This window comes from Bidens hawaiensis, unplaced genomic scaffold (genome assembly GCF_021521415.1).
Source record: "Bidens hawaiensis isolate Kalapana, Puna unplaced genomic scaffold, B.hawaiensis_p1.1 tig00001685_1, whole genome shotgun sequence".
NCBI lineage: Eukaryota > Viridiplantae > Streptophyta > Magnoliopsida > Asterales > Asteraceae > Bidens > Bidens hawaiensis.
Window position 1 is genome coordinate 682,081 of NW_027491095.1, and position 12,670 is coordinate 694,750.

Below are 12,670 nucleotides of genomic sequence, written 5' to 3' on the forward strand. Positions count from 1 at the left end.
CGAGCACCGATCCGAGGTAACGATAGTTTAATATTGTATGAGCTTAACTCGTTAGATAAAGTTGCGAAACAACGAGCCGACACCGTTAAACCGTTTAAATCACGAGATCCTGGTGGAATCGGGTATAAACCGAACCTATGATGAGCTTAGGGATCACCCTAGCTTAGATCTGGATCGAACGGGGCGAAAAACGGTGAAAAACGAGTTAAAAATCGTTTTTCCAGTGAGTTCGCGTTTTTCCGGCGGCTTTCCGGCAATGACGGCGCCGGAAAGGCGGCGCCGGAAAAGTAATACGAGGTTAAGGGAATGTCAGGGAATGATCTGACATTCCTTGACCTAACCCTAGTTCGCTAACGGGAATTTAGCGAATTAAGGGTGATTCGTTAAGTAGATTCGCTGGGGAAAGATAACGAACTAGCCTTAGTTCGTGTCCTGATTCGATAAGGAAAAGATAACGAATTAACCCCCCCCCCCATTTCGTTATAGCCATTCGTTAAAGGAGATAACGAATTAGAAGGTCCAATTCGTTACTTGAACTGATTCGCTATGTGGACTGGTTCGTACAAGGACGGATTCGTCAGAGGTCCAGTTCGTTAGACGGTTCAGTTCGTTACAAATGACCAGTTCGCTAAGATAAGTCAATTCGTTAAAGACTGAATAACGAACTAGAAAGTTTAATAAAATGACAGAACAGTCCCTGGACTTAGAAAAGAATGATTTAATTACAAATAAGCCCTTGAACTTTTAAGTAACATATTATTCAATGATTCAAAATGCTAATGGAAAATGTGTTAAGACAGTTAATGGAAATAAAATTTTTCCAAGCTGACCTGGCAGCTCGACCCCAGCTCGACCCCAGCCAGGGGCTCTGCCCATTGGACCCTGCTAGGGGCTGTCGCCCCTAGACCCCGCTGCTAGGGGCGCTGCCCCCGGACCCCGTTCGTTGTGGGTTATATAAAGATAGAAATACAACATGAGTAGCAGTAGTTAATTGATACATGTAAATATTATAAAGTTAGCCGTGCACAGCTCAAGAAGGGAATAACGATTAACGGAGAGCGTAACAGGATTCAGGTGAGTTTCTAGCCCCATTATGTGTTATGTTTTCGGGGCTGTGTGCATACTCAATATGTTTGTTAATACGCTTATCCTAAGAGATAAGTGTATGCCTTATGTGAATAATGTGAATGTATGAATGATTGCTTGATGGTACGTGAACGATCTTCGGATATTGCACGTACTGTCAGGTTGTAACGCTATGTATAAGGTAAGTATGATACGTATGCTTATGTGTATGAACGTGAATAAAAGAAGGAAAGGATGGTTGTATGGTTGTATGGTTACGAAAAGGGTACCGAGCCCTAATAATACTCGAGGTATGATGTATGGTTGTATGGTAACGAAGAGGGAATCGAACCCTACTAATATTCGATAACTAGGGAACCGAACCCTACTAATATTCGAGGAAGGGGGGTACCGAGCCCTAATAATACTTGAGGAAGGAGGGTACCGAGCCCTAATAATACTCGAGGAAGGAGGGTACCGAGCCCTAATAATACTCGAGGAAGGAGGGTACCGAGCCCTAATAATACTCGAGGAATGTAGGGCGTAATGCTCTTTATAACATAAGATATGAAAGCAAGTTAGTACAAAAGAAAGTAAGAAAGTATGAAAGTATGATTGAAAGGATATAAGTTTATGTGTATTGTATAATGTATGATTAACTAGAACTCACTCAGCGTAGCTGACTTTTAGTATGCACGCAGGTGAGTAGGATGAGGCGGCTCGCTTGAGGAGACACGTGGCACTGAATAAGAGGCTGGCATCGGAAGACTCAAGACGTTTAAGTTTAATGTTTGGTTTATTTTGAAAGACAAGATGTTGCTTTAAGACAAGATGTGTTTGCTATGAAATGTTGTACGAAAGCTTTTATATTCCGCGAATGTTTTAATTAACTCTGATATTTAGAACTGTGTTTATGAGTAAATCCAACACGAAAGTAGGGCTACCGGGAACGGGGCCTTACATGGTAGCGAGGTTCTAGGGGTGGCAGCCCCTACCGGGGTCCAAGGGGCAGAGCCCTCCCTACATTATCTCAAGCCACCAGATTGCTTTATTTGTAAATTGAGGCATTTCATACGTTTGACCCAACTTCACGGGTATGGATCTCACTAAACCCAGATAGCCCTTAAACGGGTTATAATATCTTAATAAATTAACAATTAATCTCATCAAATGTTTGATTGAAAATTCTATAAAATAGGAATATACTAAAAATTAATATCCAATATTTTATAAAGAAATATATTATTTATAATCAAGAAACAACTTTTTAGTAAAAAAAATAAGCGGGTTATAAGTCTCACCAAATCTAAATAACTTTTAAACTGGGTTATAGCATCTCATTTATTTGTGTTATTATTATTATTATTATTATTTAGTTTAACTTTCCTTTAGACTCAACACATATATACATTTTTCACTAATTGATAATTTAGAGTAATAAAATTATAGTAGCTAAATTATCAATGAGTTTAAAAAAATTAAGTGAAACTAATAAAAGTAACAATGTAAGCTATTATCCATTTTGTCAGTTTGTCTCCATAGAATCTTCGATAGGTCATTTTTTTATACATTTTTTTTTATTATTTGAAAACCAAATCCTATATTTTACAGGTTAAACTTCTAACTTTTTACTCAACATCCAAACTATCTTATCATTACACTATTGTTAATAGCTGCATTCGGTTGTCACTTGAGCTTTAACAATATGTGGATTCTGTTGGTGTACTAGTTCTTAAGTTCTAAGGAATAAAGAACAGGTTGACATCTATATGCCTATATGGTTCAACAAGACAAGACATTCATGTGGCTCTTAAACATTTTATAGAGGTAGGGTACCAAAAAGACCCAAATACCTTTAGGAAACACCCGCGGGTCAATTAGAAGTCTCTCATAAGGCGCCCGCGGGGCATATAAGCCATCCGCATAACCATGTGAGGAAGAAACACCCTCATAGCATATGCGGAAGCATCACAGCATCCTCAAAAGTCATCCGCAAGAAAGAATATCCTTCCGCGTAAATAACCACGAGGTAATGCTCCGGGACAGCTGTCAATAACCAATTGCCTTCTAGAAGACTTGCCAAGATGCTTTCTTGGGCAATACGTGACCTTTCGGCCAATCAACCAGTGACACCTGGCAAGGTTGTTATAATCGTGCACATGGCCAATATTACTCTATTAACCAATGAATGAGAGACACGTGTCTAGGTTGTTATACATGCACATGCAACGTATAGCCTGAACCTATCATATGAGGACACGTGTCCCGATAGTTATGAGAGCATCTTCTAAAAAGGACAGCTGCCCCAATCACTTTCCTACACTCTTCGGCTATAAATACCCTCTTAATCATTATAAGGTATTCATTCACTCCCACTGTACTCTCTGAATTTACTTAAGTACTTTATCTTTCCATTAGAACGGTACTTATTCTCACGCCGGAGGGTGGTTACGGGAAGACCCCCCACCTCATCCTTCCCGTAACGAGCTCACGGTGTTCTGTTTTGCAGGATTCACGTCACTGGATTTTAGGAGCTGTATTCATATCGTATTAGCAGTTAACCGTATCTTACCCTGTGGACTCATCGGATCTAAGACCCATTAGTGGGGAGTAGATCCGTGTTTCTTCTTTGGCGCCATCCGTGCTTTTGTTAGAACAACAAAAAAAAATTTCAGTTCTCTTTACGATATGACTCAGTTACCAAAAGGGCAGACGGAGAATCAAACACAACCTCCACGTGATCTGAACCTTGAAACACGTGAAGGAGCAACATCTGTGTTTAACTGAATTTTGACCCCTGCCGCAAGAACTGACACCGTAAACCTCTTTAAGATCATGTTGAGCCTTGGCCCGAGTAGCCTCAAGAAGAGAATTTTGCTTCTCGCAAGCTTCTTTCCATCGGCGAGCAGCCGCAGCGTTACGATTTTGTTCACTCTTGAGGGCATTCTCCGCGTCGACCTGTTCCCATTTAGCAGTATGGGCAGCGATGCGGTGCTCCTCAGCTTCCTTCTTTGTAGCCTCAGCGACTCGGCGAGCCTCCCCACCTTCCCGCCTAGAGTGCGCCATCACATAAAACCTCTTGGCTACCAGTTAAGGCATTAGCCAAGTGATAGGATACATTCGTATGGAGGTCCTGGCGGGAGAGATCGCGTTGATATGACATCTCAGCGGGAGGCGCACAATGTTTCATAAAACTCATACAGACCCCGGGGTTAGTGAACCGGGATCCGTTAGTAATATCCCAGGGAGGGACAAACAAATCATGCCTATCACCCAAGTTCGCGTCCCCATAATAGCGGGAACCTGAGGGTTCTAGGCGAACTGGGAAAGGCGATGATTGGTGAGGAGGAGGGCGAGGAGGAGTCTCAGTACTCCTAAAACCCCTGCATCCACAGGCGGGTCATCCCTCTGTAAATCTGTACCACCCCCTGCCTGGAAAAGATAGTCAAAACGATTATCATTCCCAGACTGGTTATTGGGATCTTCCGCTGAAGTGTCAACTGGAGGAGTCGGCACCCTCTCTTCTATAGTAGTATCAATTGGAGGAGAGGTTGGTTGATCTTCCATGTTAATAGAACTTGGCGGAGTCGAAGGTTGATCTTCTACCTCCTTTTCTGGACAAGGAGAAGGTTGCTTTTCCATTTGAGGAGTTGGAGTATGCAACCTCTCAGACACGTCTTCCGGTAAGATCGATGGATCTGCACAAAAGTTACACTCAGATAAACAACCAAAAATAGTATTTCAAAAGTAATACATACCTTCTACTGTGTCAATGCGATCAGCAAGACTGTACTGTGGCTTATTAGGATGATGGGTTTTTCGCCTCTTCTTGGAAGGACCCGCCTCAGCATCTGTAGTCTTGGTGCCCGCTTGACCTGCTTGAAAAGCCAAAAAAGCCCTCTTCTTCTCTAATTTTGCCAATAAATGGGAGACAGAAGAAGTTTCAGGTGTATCGTCATCAGATTTCCTCTCCTCTTGAGAGATGGAAAAATCAGAATCATCGTCATCATTATCACTCGATAATAAGGTGGTAATCGTCCCGTCACCAGTAACAGCAATAAGCGGATGAGGGTTTAGAACATACGCACCTGTTTCAAAGGTGGCGTCCGAGACAATAGGTTCAGCCCGCACCCTCTTTGGGAAAAGGAAACGAGACTTAGTTTTCTCAAGAATAGGCATGTCCCTGGCGTCCCGGATGCTATGTCGGACACAACCTCTATCCTCAAAAAGGGCATTGAACATAGAACCTCGATCTGAAAGGATAAAAAGTTTAATCATGAAATACTTCAAAGAAGAAGAAAAACAGCAGGGGTAACTTACGTTCATACAAGTCAACAAAAATGGGCTCCATAAACTCTGAGGCCCATAAACGGCTCATGCCTGCCCACACCAGGGCTTCCTCTGGTAGCGCCCGCATCGGTGTTGGTTCCGCCATTAGAGTGCGGAACCAATCACGCCCTTCATGGGCAGCTGTAGTAACATCCGGAATGCGAGAATTAACTGGACGACGGACCATGGCAACGGGTACCACGCCCTCAGAGATCCAAAAGAATTTACAGCGCCAGTCGGAGGGCACCATCTCGACCTCGTATCCAATACTTCGGTCGGAAAACCCTTGGCAGGAATACCAACCATCGCAGATGGCAAGACGATAGAAAACCGGAAATCGATCAACATGTGGCACTAGGTCACGTGCTATACATACGAATTAATAATGTCGAATTCGCATCATAGCACGTGGATGCAGTTGGGATAAATGAATCCCGTAAGCGGTTAACAAATTCATAAAGAATTTCGTCAAAAGGAAGACGAAAATTCCCACAAGTAAAGTAGTCGGCATAAACGGCCATTTTACCAGGTGGAGATAAACTAGCTATAGAACCTGGTGAGGGAAATTTCGGCTCCCACTTCGGTGGAATGCCATACGTCTCTAGTAATCTTTCGTACTCGGAGTAGTCCCATGAGATCTCTATCTCATCAACTTCAGTTTGAACATTCGACATTACAGGCGAATTTGGTAAAAGGATTATAGAGAAATTGCAAAGATCTAAATAAGAAGAAAAGCAAAGAAGGTAAAAAACAAAGGCGATAAAACTTCAATAGGTAGTTTTCTCTTCCTTTTATACCCATCGCAATTAATGCGATGGGATATGAACAGTGGAGAGAGAAATACATTACCTAATCGCAGATCGCCACGTTACGCGGGAAATTTGAAAAAGGGAAAAAGTTGTACAGTCGGGTACAGTAACAGCCGTAAAAAACGTCTTGTCACCTGCACACGCGCCTGCGAGTGATCAACTTGTCCTTTTTCATGATTATCCACAGCAATAAAAGATATTTCGCACCAATTTGCAAAGTAAAAAATCCCCAAATCCACGATTAAGTCCAGAATTTCACCCGCATAAAATACTTCACACGGAAGAAACACTGGACTGGGGGGACTTATAGAGGTAGGGTACCAAAAAGACCCAAATACCTTTAGGGAACACCCGCGGGTCAATCAGAAGTCCCTCATAAGGCGCCCGCGGGGCATATAAGCCATCCGCATAACCATGTGAGGAAGAAACACCCTCATAGAATATGCGGAAGCATCATAGCATCCTCAAAAGTCATTCGCAAGAAGGAATATCCTTCCGCGTAAATAGCCACGAGGTAATGCTCCGGGACAGCTGTCAATAACCAATTGCCTTCTAGAAGACTTGCCAAGATGCTTTCTTGGGCAATACGTGACCTTTCGGCCAATCAACCAGTGACACCTGGCAAGGTTGTTATAATCTTGCACATGGCAAATATTACTCTATTAACCAATGAATGAGAGACACGTGTCTAGGTTGTTATACATGCACATGCAACGTATAGCCTGAACCTATCATATGAGGACGCGTGTCCCGATAGTTATGAGAGGATCTTCTAAAAAGGACAGCTGCCCCAATCACTTTCCTACACTCTTCGGCTATAAATACCCTCTTAATCATTATAAGGTATTCATTCACTCCCACTGTACTCTCTGAATTTACTTAAGTACTTTATCTTTCCATTAGAACGGTACTTATTCTCACGCCGGAGGGTGGTTACGGGAAGACTCCCCACCTCATCATTCCCGTAACGAGCTCACGGTGTTCTGTTTTGCAGGATTCACGTCACTGGATTTTAGGAGCTGTATTCATATCGTATTAGCAGTTAACCGTATCTTACCCTGTGGACTCATCGGATCTAAGACCCATTAGTGGGGAGTAGATCCGTGTTTCTTCGTTGGCGCCATCCGTGCTTTTGTTAGAACAACAAAAAAAATTTTCCGTTCTCTTTACGATATGACTCAGTTACCTAAAGGGCAGACGGAGAATCAAACACAACCTCCACGTGATCTGAACCTTGAAACACGTGAAGGAGCAACATCTGTGTTTAACCGAATTTCGACCCCTGCCGCAAGAACTGACACCGTAAACCCAGGAATCTTTTCTTTGGGTAGTTCGACGGCTCGGGGGTTGTTTACTCAACAAGAGGGTGCCACTCCGGTGGGCACTGATAATGTTGTTACACCAACTACTGATTTGGGGCACGTCACAGCTCCAGGAGGTTCTAACTTGAGGAAGTTAGAACAAGTTGCAAGAGAAATCCACCGAACTCAATCGGAGTTAGGTTTGGAAGAAGATTCCGGTGACTCTAACCCAAGAAGAACTCACCGTCATAGTCTCAGGACCGAAGAAACTTTGTCTCCGGACGAGTGGCTTCGTGTTCAGCAAGAAAGTTTGAAAGCAGAGTTTGAACGTCGGGTCCGGAATGAGCGTTTCCATGGCCGTGCCCTGACGTATGATGAGCTTCCCAGGAGATCTATCTCTCCTCCCATAAGGGGAAGCCACATTCAATACAGTCAACCACCGGAGCGGAACATGAGCGAGACCCGGAGGTTACGTCCTCGTTCCCGCATAGATAAGCGGGTACCATCCTATGAGGACGAACTGGACGGGTACGACTCATCTTATCGGCCGGATGGTAGTTTTTATAGCGGGGATAGTCGTCTTCCTTCTTACGGAGGGACTAGCTACCCACGACCAGTTGTCCGCCATGCGGAATATCACAGCAATGCTGAGCATGATTTTTCAAAACCATACCGTCCGGAGTCTTTTGCAGAAAAGTCAAAATTTATTCCAAGTATCGCACAAGCTTCATTTCCAGTAAACGCGAAGATTCCAACATCTGTTGGAACATATATTGGAATGACAGACCTTAGCAATCATTTGTTGAGACTTGTGGCAGTCGGGGGAGTCAGCGGTTGGACTCTTCCGTACTGGTGCCACATGTTCGCACTCACACTCACGGGAGCTGCGAGAGAGTGGTTTGAAAAACTGCCTGCCAGACAAATCAAAAGTTGGAATGATTTCATAGCAAAATTTTCCCAGCACCTTAGTCAACAAAAGAAACATACCCGCGACCCTTCAGAAATACTAGATGTTACAAGGCAAAATAATGAGTCCATTGAGGACTTCATTACTCGTTTTACTAACGAGAGCCTTAACATCGGAGGGGTAAGCGAAGTTATGCTAAGGGGAGCATTCTGTAAAAATGTCCATTGTGATGATTTGATCCGCACACTCACAGGGAGAGACGGGATGCCCGAATCATGGGATGAAATCATGAAAGCATCAAAGCTGTATGAAAGAACTGAGAAAACTCTGAGTTCCAGTAGTCCAAAGCAATCACCAAGGGTCGAGTTTCAAACTACGAGACCAAACAGGCAAGCTAAAGGACCAATATGGTCAAGACTTCAGCCAAGTGCGGAAACATCTAAACCTTTTGATGCAAGATCTTTGATCGGCAACAAGGGTAAACATAATTTTTCAACTCGTTCCACCAACAGCTGGACCCAGTTATCAAAGACTCCCTCAGAAATTCTCACTACTGAGAATTTGATTTTCCGGAAGCCTCAACCAATACCAAGGAAGTCATTCCTTGATACTAAAAAACATTGCTCATATCATAATGATGTTGGACATAACACGAATGAGTGTGTGGCCCTCAGAAACGGAATTGAAGCATCGGTTAAAAATGGTAAACTCGAACATTTGGTTAAAGGCGTACGAGCAGGGACTGGCAAACCTCCCGCAAAGGATAACCAGGGCCCAGCTAAAAGGCAAATCAAAGATTTGAATGTCCACATGATTCAAGGGGGACATTCAGGTAAGGGAAAGAAGAGGGATTATGAGGACGAGGAATTGAAGAGCGAACCTGTGATCTTTCCTCGGATCAAAGGTGGTCCATGTAATAAAAACCCGCTGATAATTACTGCCGAATTTGGTCACTACCGGTCACAATATGTGTTCTATGACACAGGCAGTACGTCCGACATTATGTACGAACAGTGTTTCGAACAGTTGGACGAAGAGGACAAAGAAAGATTAAAACCAATTCATGCTCCCGTCTCTGGTTTCGGGGGAGAGATAATGCATCCGCGAGGGGTGATATCATTCCCGGTGAAACTTAGTGACGAAGTACGTTCAAGAACATAAGAAATTGAATTTTTGGCAAAAAAGAAACATAACTAAATTTAGGAGTTTATTTGTAAAGTATAACCAAGTGTACATATACAATTTACAGCCCTCGAGTAACCAAATATGCATGAAAGAACACACCAAGCAAAGTCTTAACTCATAAATACTAAAACAAACCAACAACCACGGCACCCTAATACTATTATATACAACTAGCACTTTACCCGTCCGGTGGACGGGAACATCAACGCGAGAATAGGACGTCTAGTATTATACCCGTCCACCGGACAGACAACTTATAAAATATGATAATGACATTAGTATTTTGTTTATTTACACTAAAAAGAAAACAAAAACAAAATTATTTGTTTAAAAATCAAAATAAAAAACACACAAGGTATGCTCCAAGGATAAATTATAGGGATTTTTACATATATCCCCTCCTTAAGCTTCTTAATTACATATTTCCCCAATGCAAAAACCTTAATTACATATATCCCCTTTTAGTATGCAATTACCATTCTACCCTTATCAATTTACAATACCAAAGAAACAAAAAGTCGTTCTCTCATCTGATTTTGTTCCATTATGCTTCCAGAAGAGAACAACTCATGGTTCCATTGACGCCTCTGCCAGTTCCAGTTCTGGCGTCGACCCCGTAACCACCGGCGTTCCAGCAGCATTCAAAAGAGAACGACGTCTCCTTGTTCCGTTGACGCCTCCGTCAGTTCCGGCGTCGGCCCGTAACCTTCGGCGTTCCAGCAGCGACGTCTGTCAAGGCTGCAGATTGTTAACTCCGATAAGTTCGTTGTTTTAGTTTAACCTGCAAACCCTAATTTTTTGCATCTTATAATCTGTATATGTATAGTCTTTAATACAGATTGTTTTTGAAACTGGAGATGGATGGGATAATGGCTTATTTGAGATTGTAAGTATATACCAGTAATTATTAAATTTTATTTGAATAACTGGTTGGTATAATTCTATATTAAACAACCATATTTCAATATAAGTAGTGGTTAGTGTACAAGGGGATATATCTAAATTTGTTCATTAAGGGTAAAATGGTCATTTAGTTAGTTAATTTAAAAGAAATGGGGAGATATGTAATATATGTGGTTTAGGAAGGGGATATATGTAATTAAATGTTTAGCATTGGGGATATATGTAATAAAAGAAGTTAGGAAGGGGATATATGTAAATGCCCCTAAATTATATTACAAATTATTAAAAAAGCAGTAAACACAAAACAACGCCTTCTGCATTTTTATGAAACATGATCTTGTTTGAGTTGTTTATTTTTTAGATAGCATTCTTTTATCTTTACCATTTGACATGTTAGTAGGAAAAAACGTCTAACACCATACTTTAAAACATAAATCATCATAAATCGTATTTTCTGAAGGTGGGACATGATAATGTCGTTGTTACAATATGCGATTTTTGCTAAAAGAGAAAGCATAAGTTATTCCAAGTAACCTACATGTAATTAAATTGACCATGACAAAAAAAAAATCAGAAAAATGAATAATTATTTAATAAAACCAGATTATTTGTTTACTATGAATGTTATAATTAACCTTTTGTTGGCCTTCTCAGTGTCACGCCCCACACGGATTGAGTTTCACGCCCTACACGGATTGAGCAAGCACAATTAGCTACTCCACAAAAGTTATGCCAAATGCAAAGTATACAACTTGAGAAAAAAAAAACGTGGAACTGCCTAAATTTTTTTATAAATTTTAGATGACAGTGTTCTATATATACCCATAAAAATTGATTGATGCTGGTAGATTCTGTTTCCCATACAATCTTCCCTCATTTCCTTCTTCATAAGCACTGATGTGCTCTGTGTGGCCACATGAAAGGTTCAAAATCTCCTTTTAGTTACCTCAAATCTACCATATCCTTTCATAGCCTTTGTAGTGCAAAATATGAAAGGACATGTGAAGAAAATAAATTTTAATGTGTTATGAAAAAGCCTTCAACTGTTGGTTTTATTCATGAATGGTAATGATTAGTTTGAGAAACCAAGTACCTGTAGTTAGTGTGGCATCTTGCACCATTCCAGTCTCCCTCTTTCGTTTTATGTTTGCTTACAGGCAGCACATTAGTGAGCTGGACATATGAAGGGTTCCCCTGCAGCAATTTCTTCTTTTAGAGCATGTTGTTCTGCTATATCAATTCTGTGGAGAAACTTTGCTGCATGTTGTGGATGTAAAAAAAACAGAATAAGTGGAAAAACCAAAAGAGTAACTCAACAACGGATTAAAACACTAATTCAGTGTAGAATGTAGAATTGGACTTTATCTTTAACATCACACTAAGCACTTTAAGTTTTATAAATAGTGATACAGTAGTAGCCAAAGTAAACAAAATTTGGTGTAATGCTATTCATTAAAAGAAAAAAAAGGTTTAAAAAGTTTTTTGACACTTTCAATTTATGAGCTTTTATTTTGAACCCTTCATGTATGAGTATAACTGCCATGACAATTTTTAATATATATTTAATAATCATCCATGATTGTTATTAATAACTTTTTATAATTGCATACCTCTACGAAGATTTATTGGAAGATCCTAGTTTAGCACAAACAAAACAATGGTGTAGACTATACTTTCTATTCTTGCATTTGTATTGTCATACACCCTGCAAAAGAATATATATGAAAGATGTCTAAAATAACCAACGCAGAAAAACAGTAGGGACAAAAAATAACTAAGAAAAGAACACAGTTTACAAAATTCATATAATCCAAAACTAACATATAGTTAACAGACCTCCAATTCTTTAGACGTTAAACCAAGAGTAACATGCGTGGAATCTCGTGCCTCCTCAGAATCCAAGCTTGCATGAAATGACCTAAACATTCCCCTTCACAACTGCAATGGATGACAAAATCCATCAGACCATCAATTGAAAATAAAACATGCAACAGCCTCCTAGTAGAACAGGTAAATTCTAATGTTGGTTAAAAAGTTCAGTTTGACCCTTCAGCATTTTCTGTTCCTTTTCCGTCGACTAAAAGTATCAAATATGATTATAGAACTATAAAATGCATTGCTTTACTATTTTAAAAACAGCCTAAGATGTTTTAAGCGCATAAATATACTCA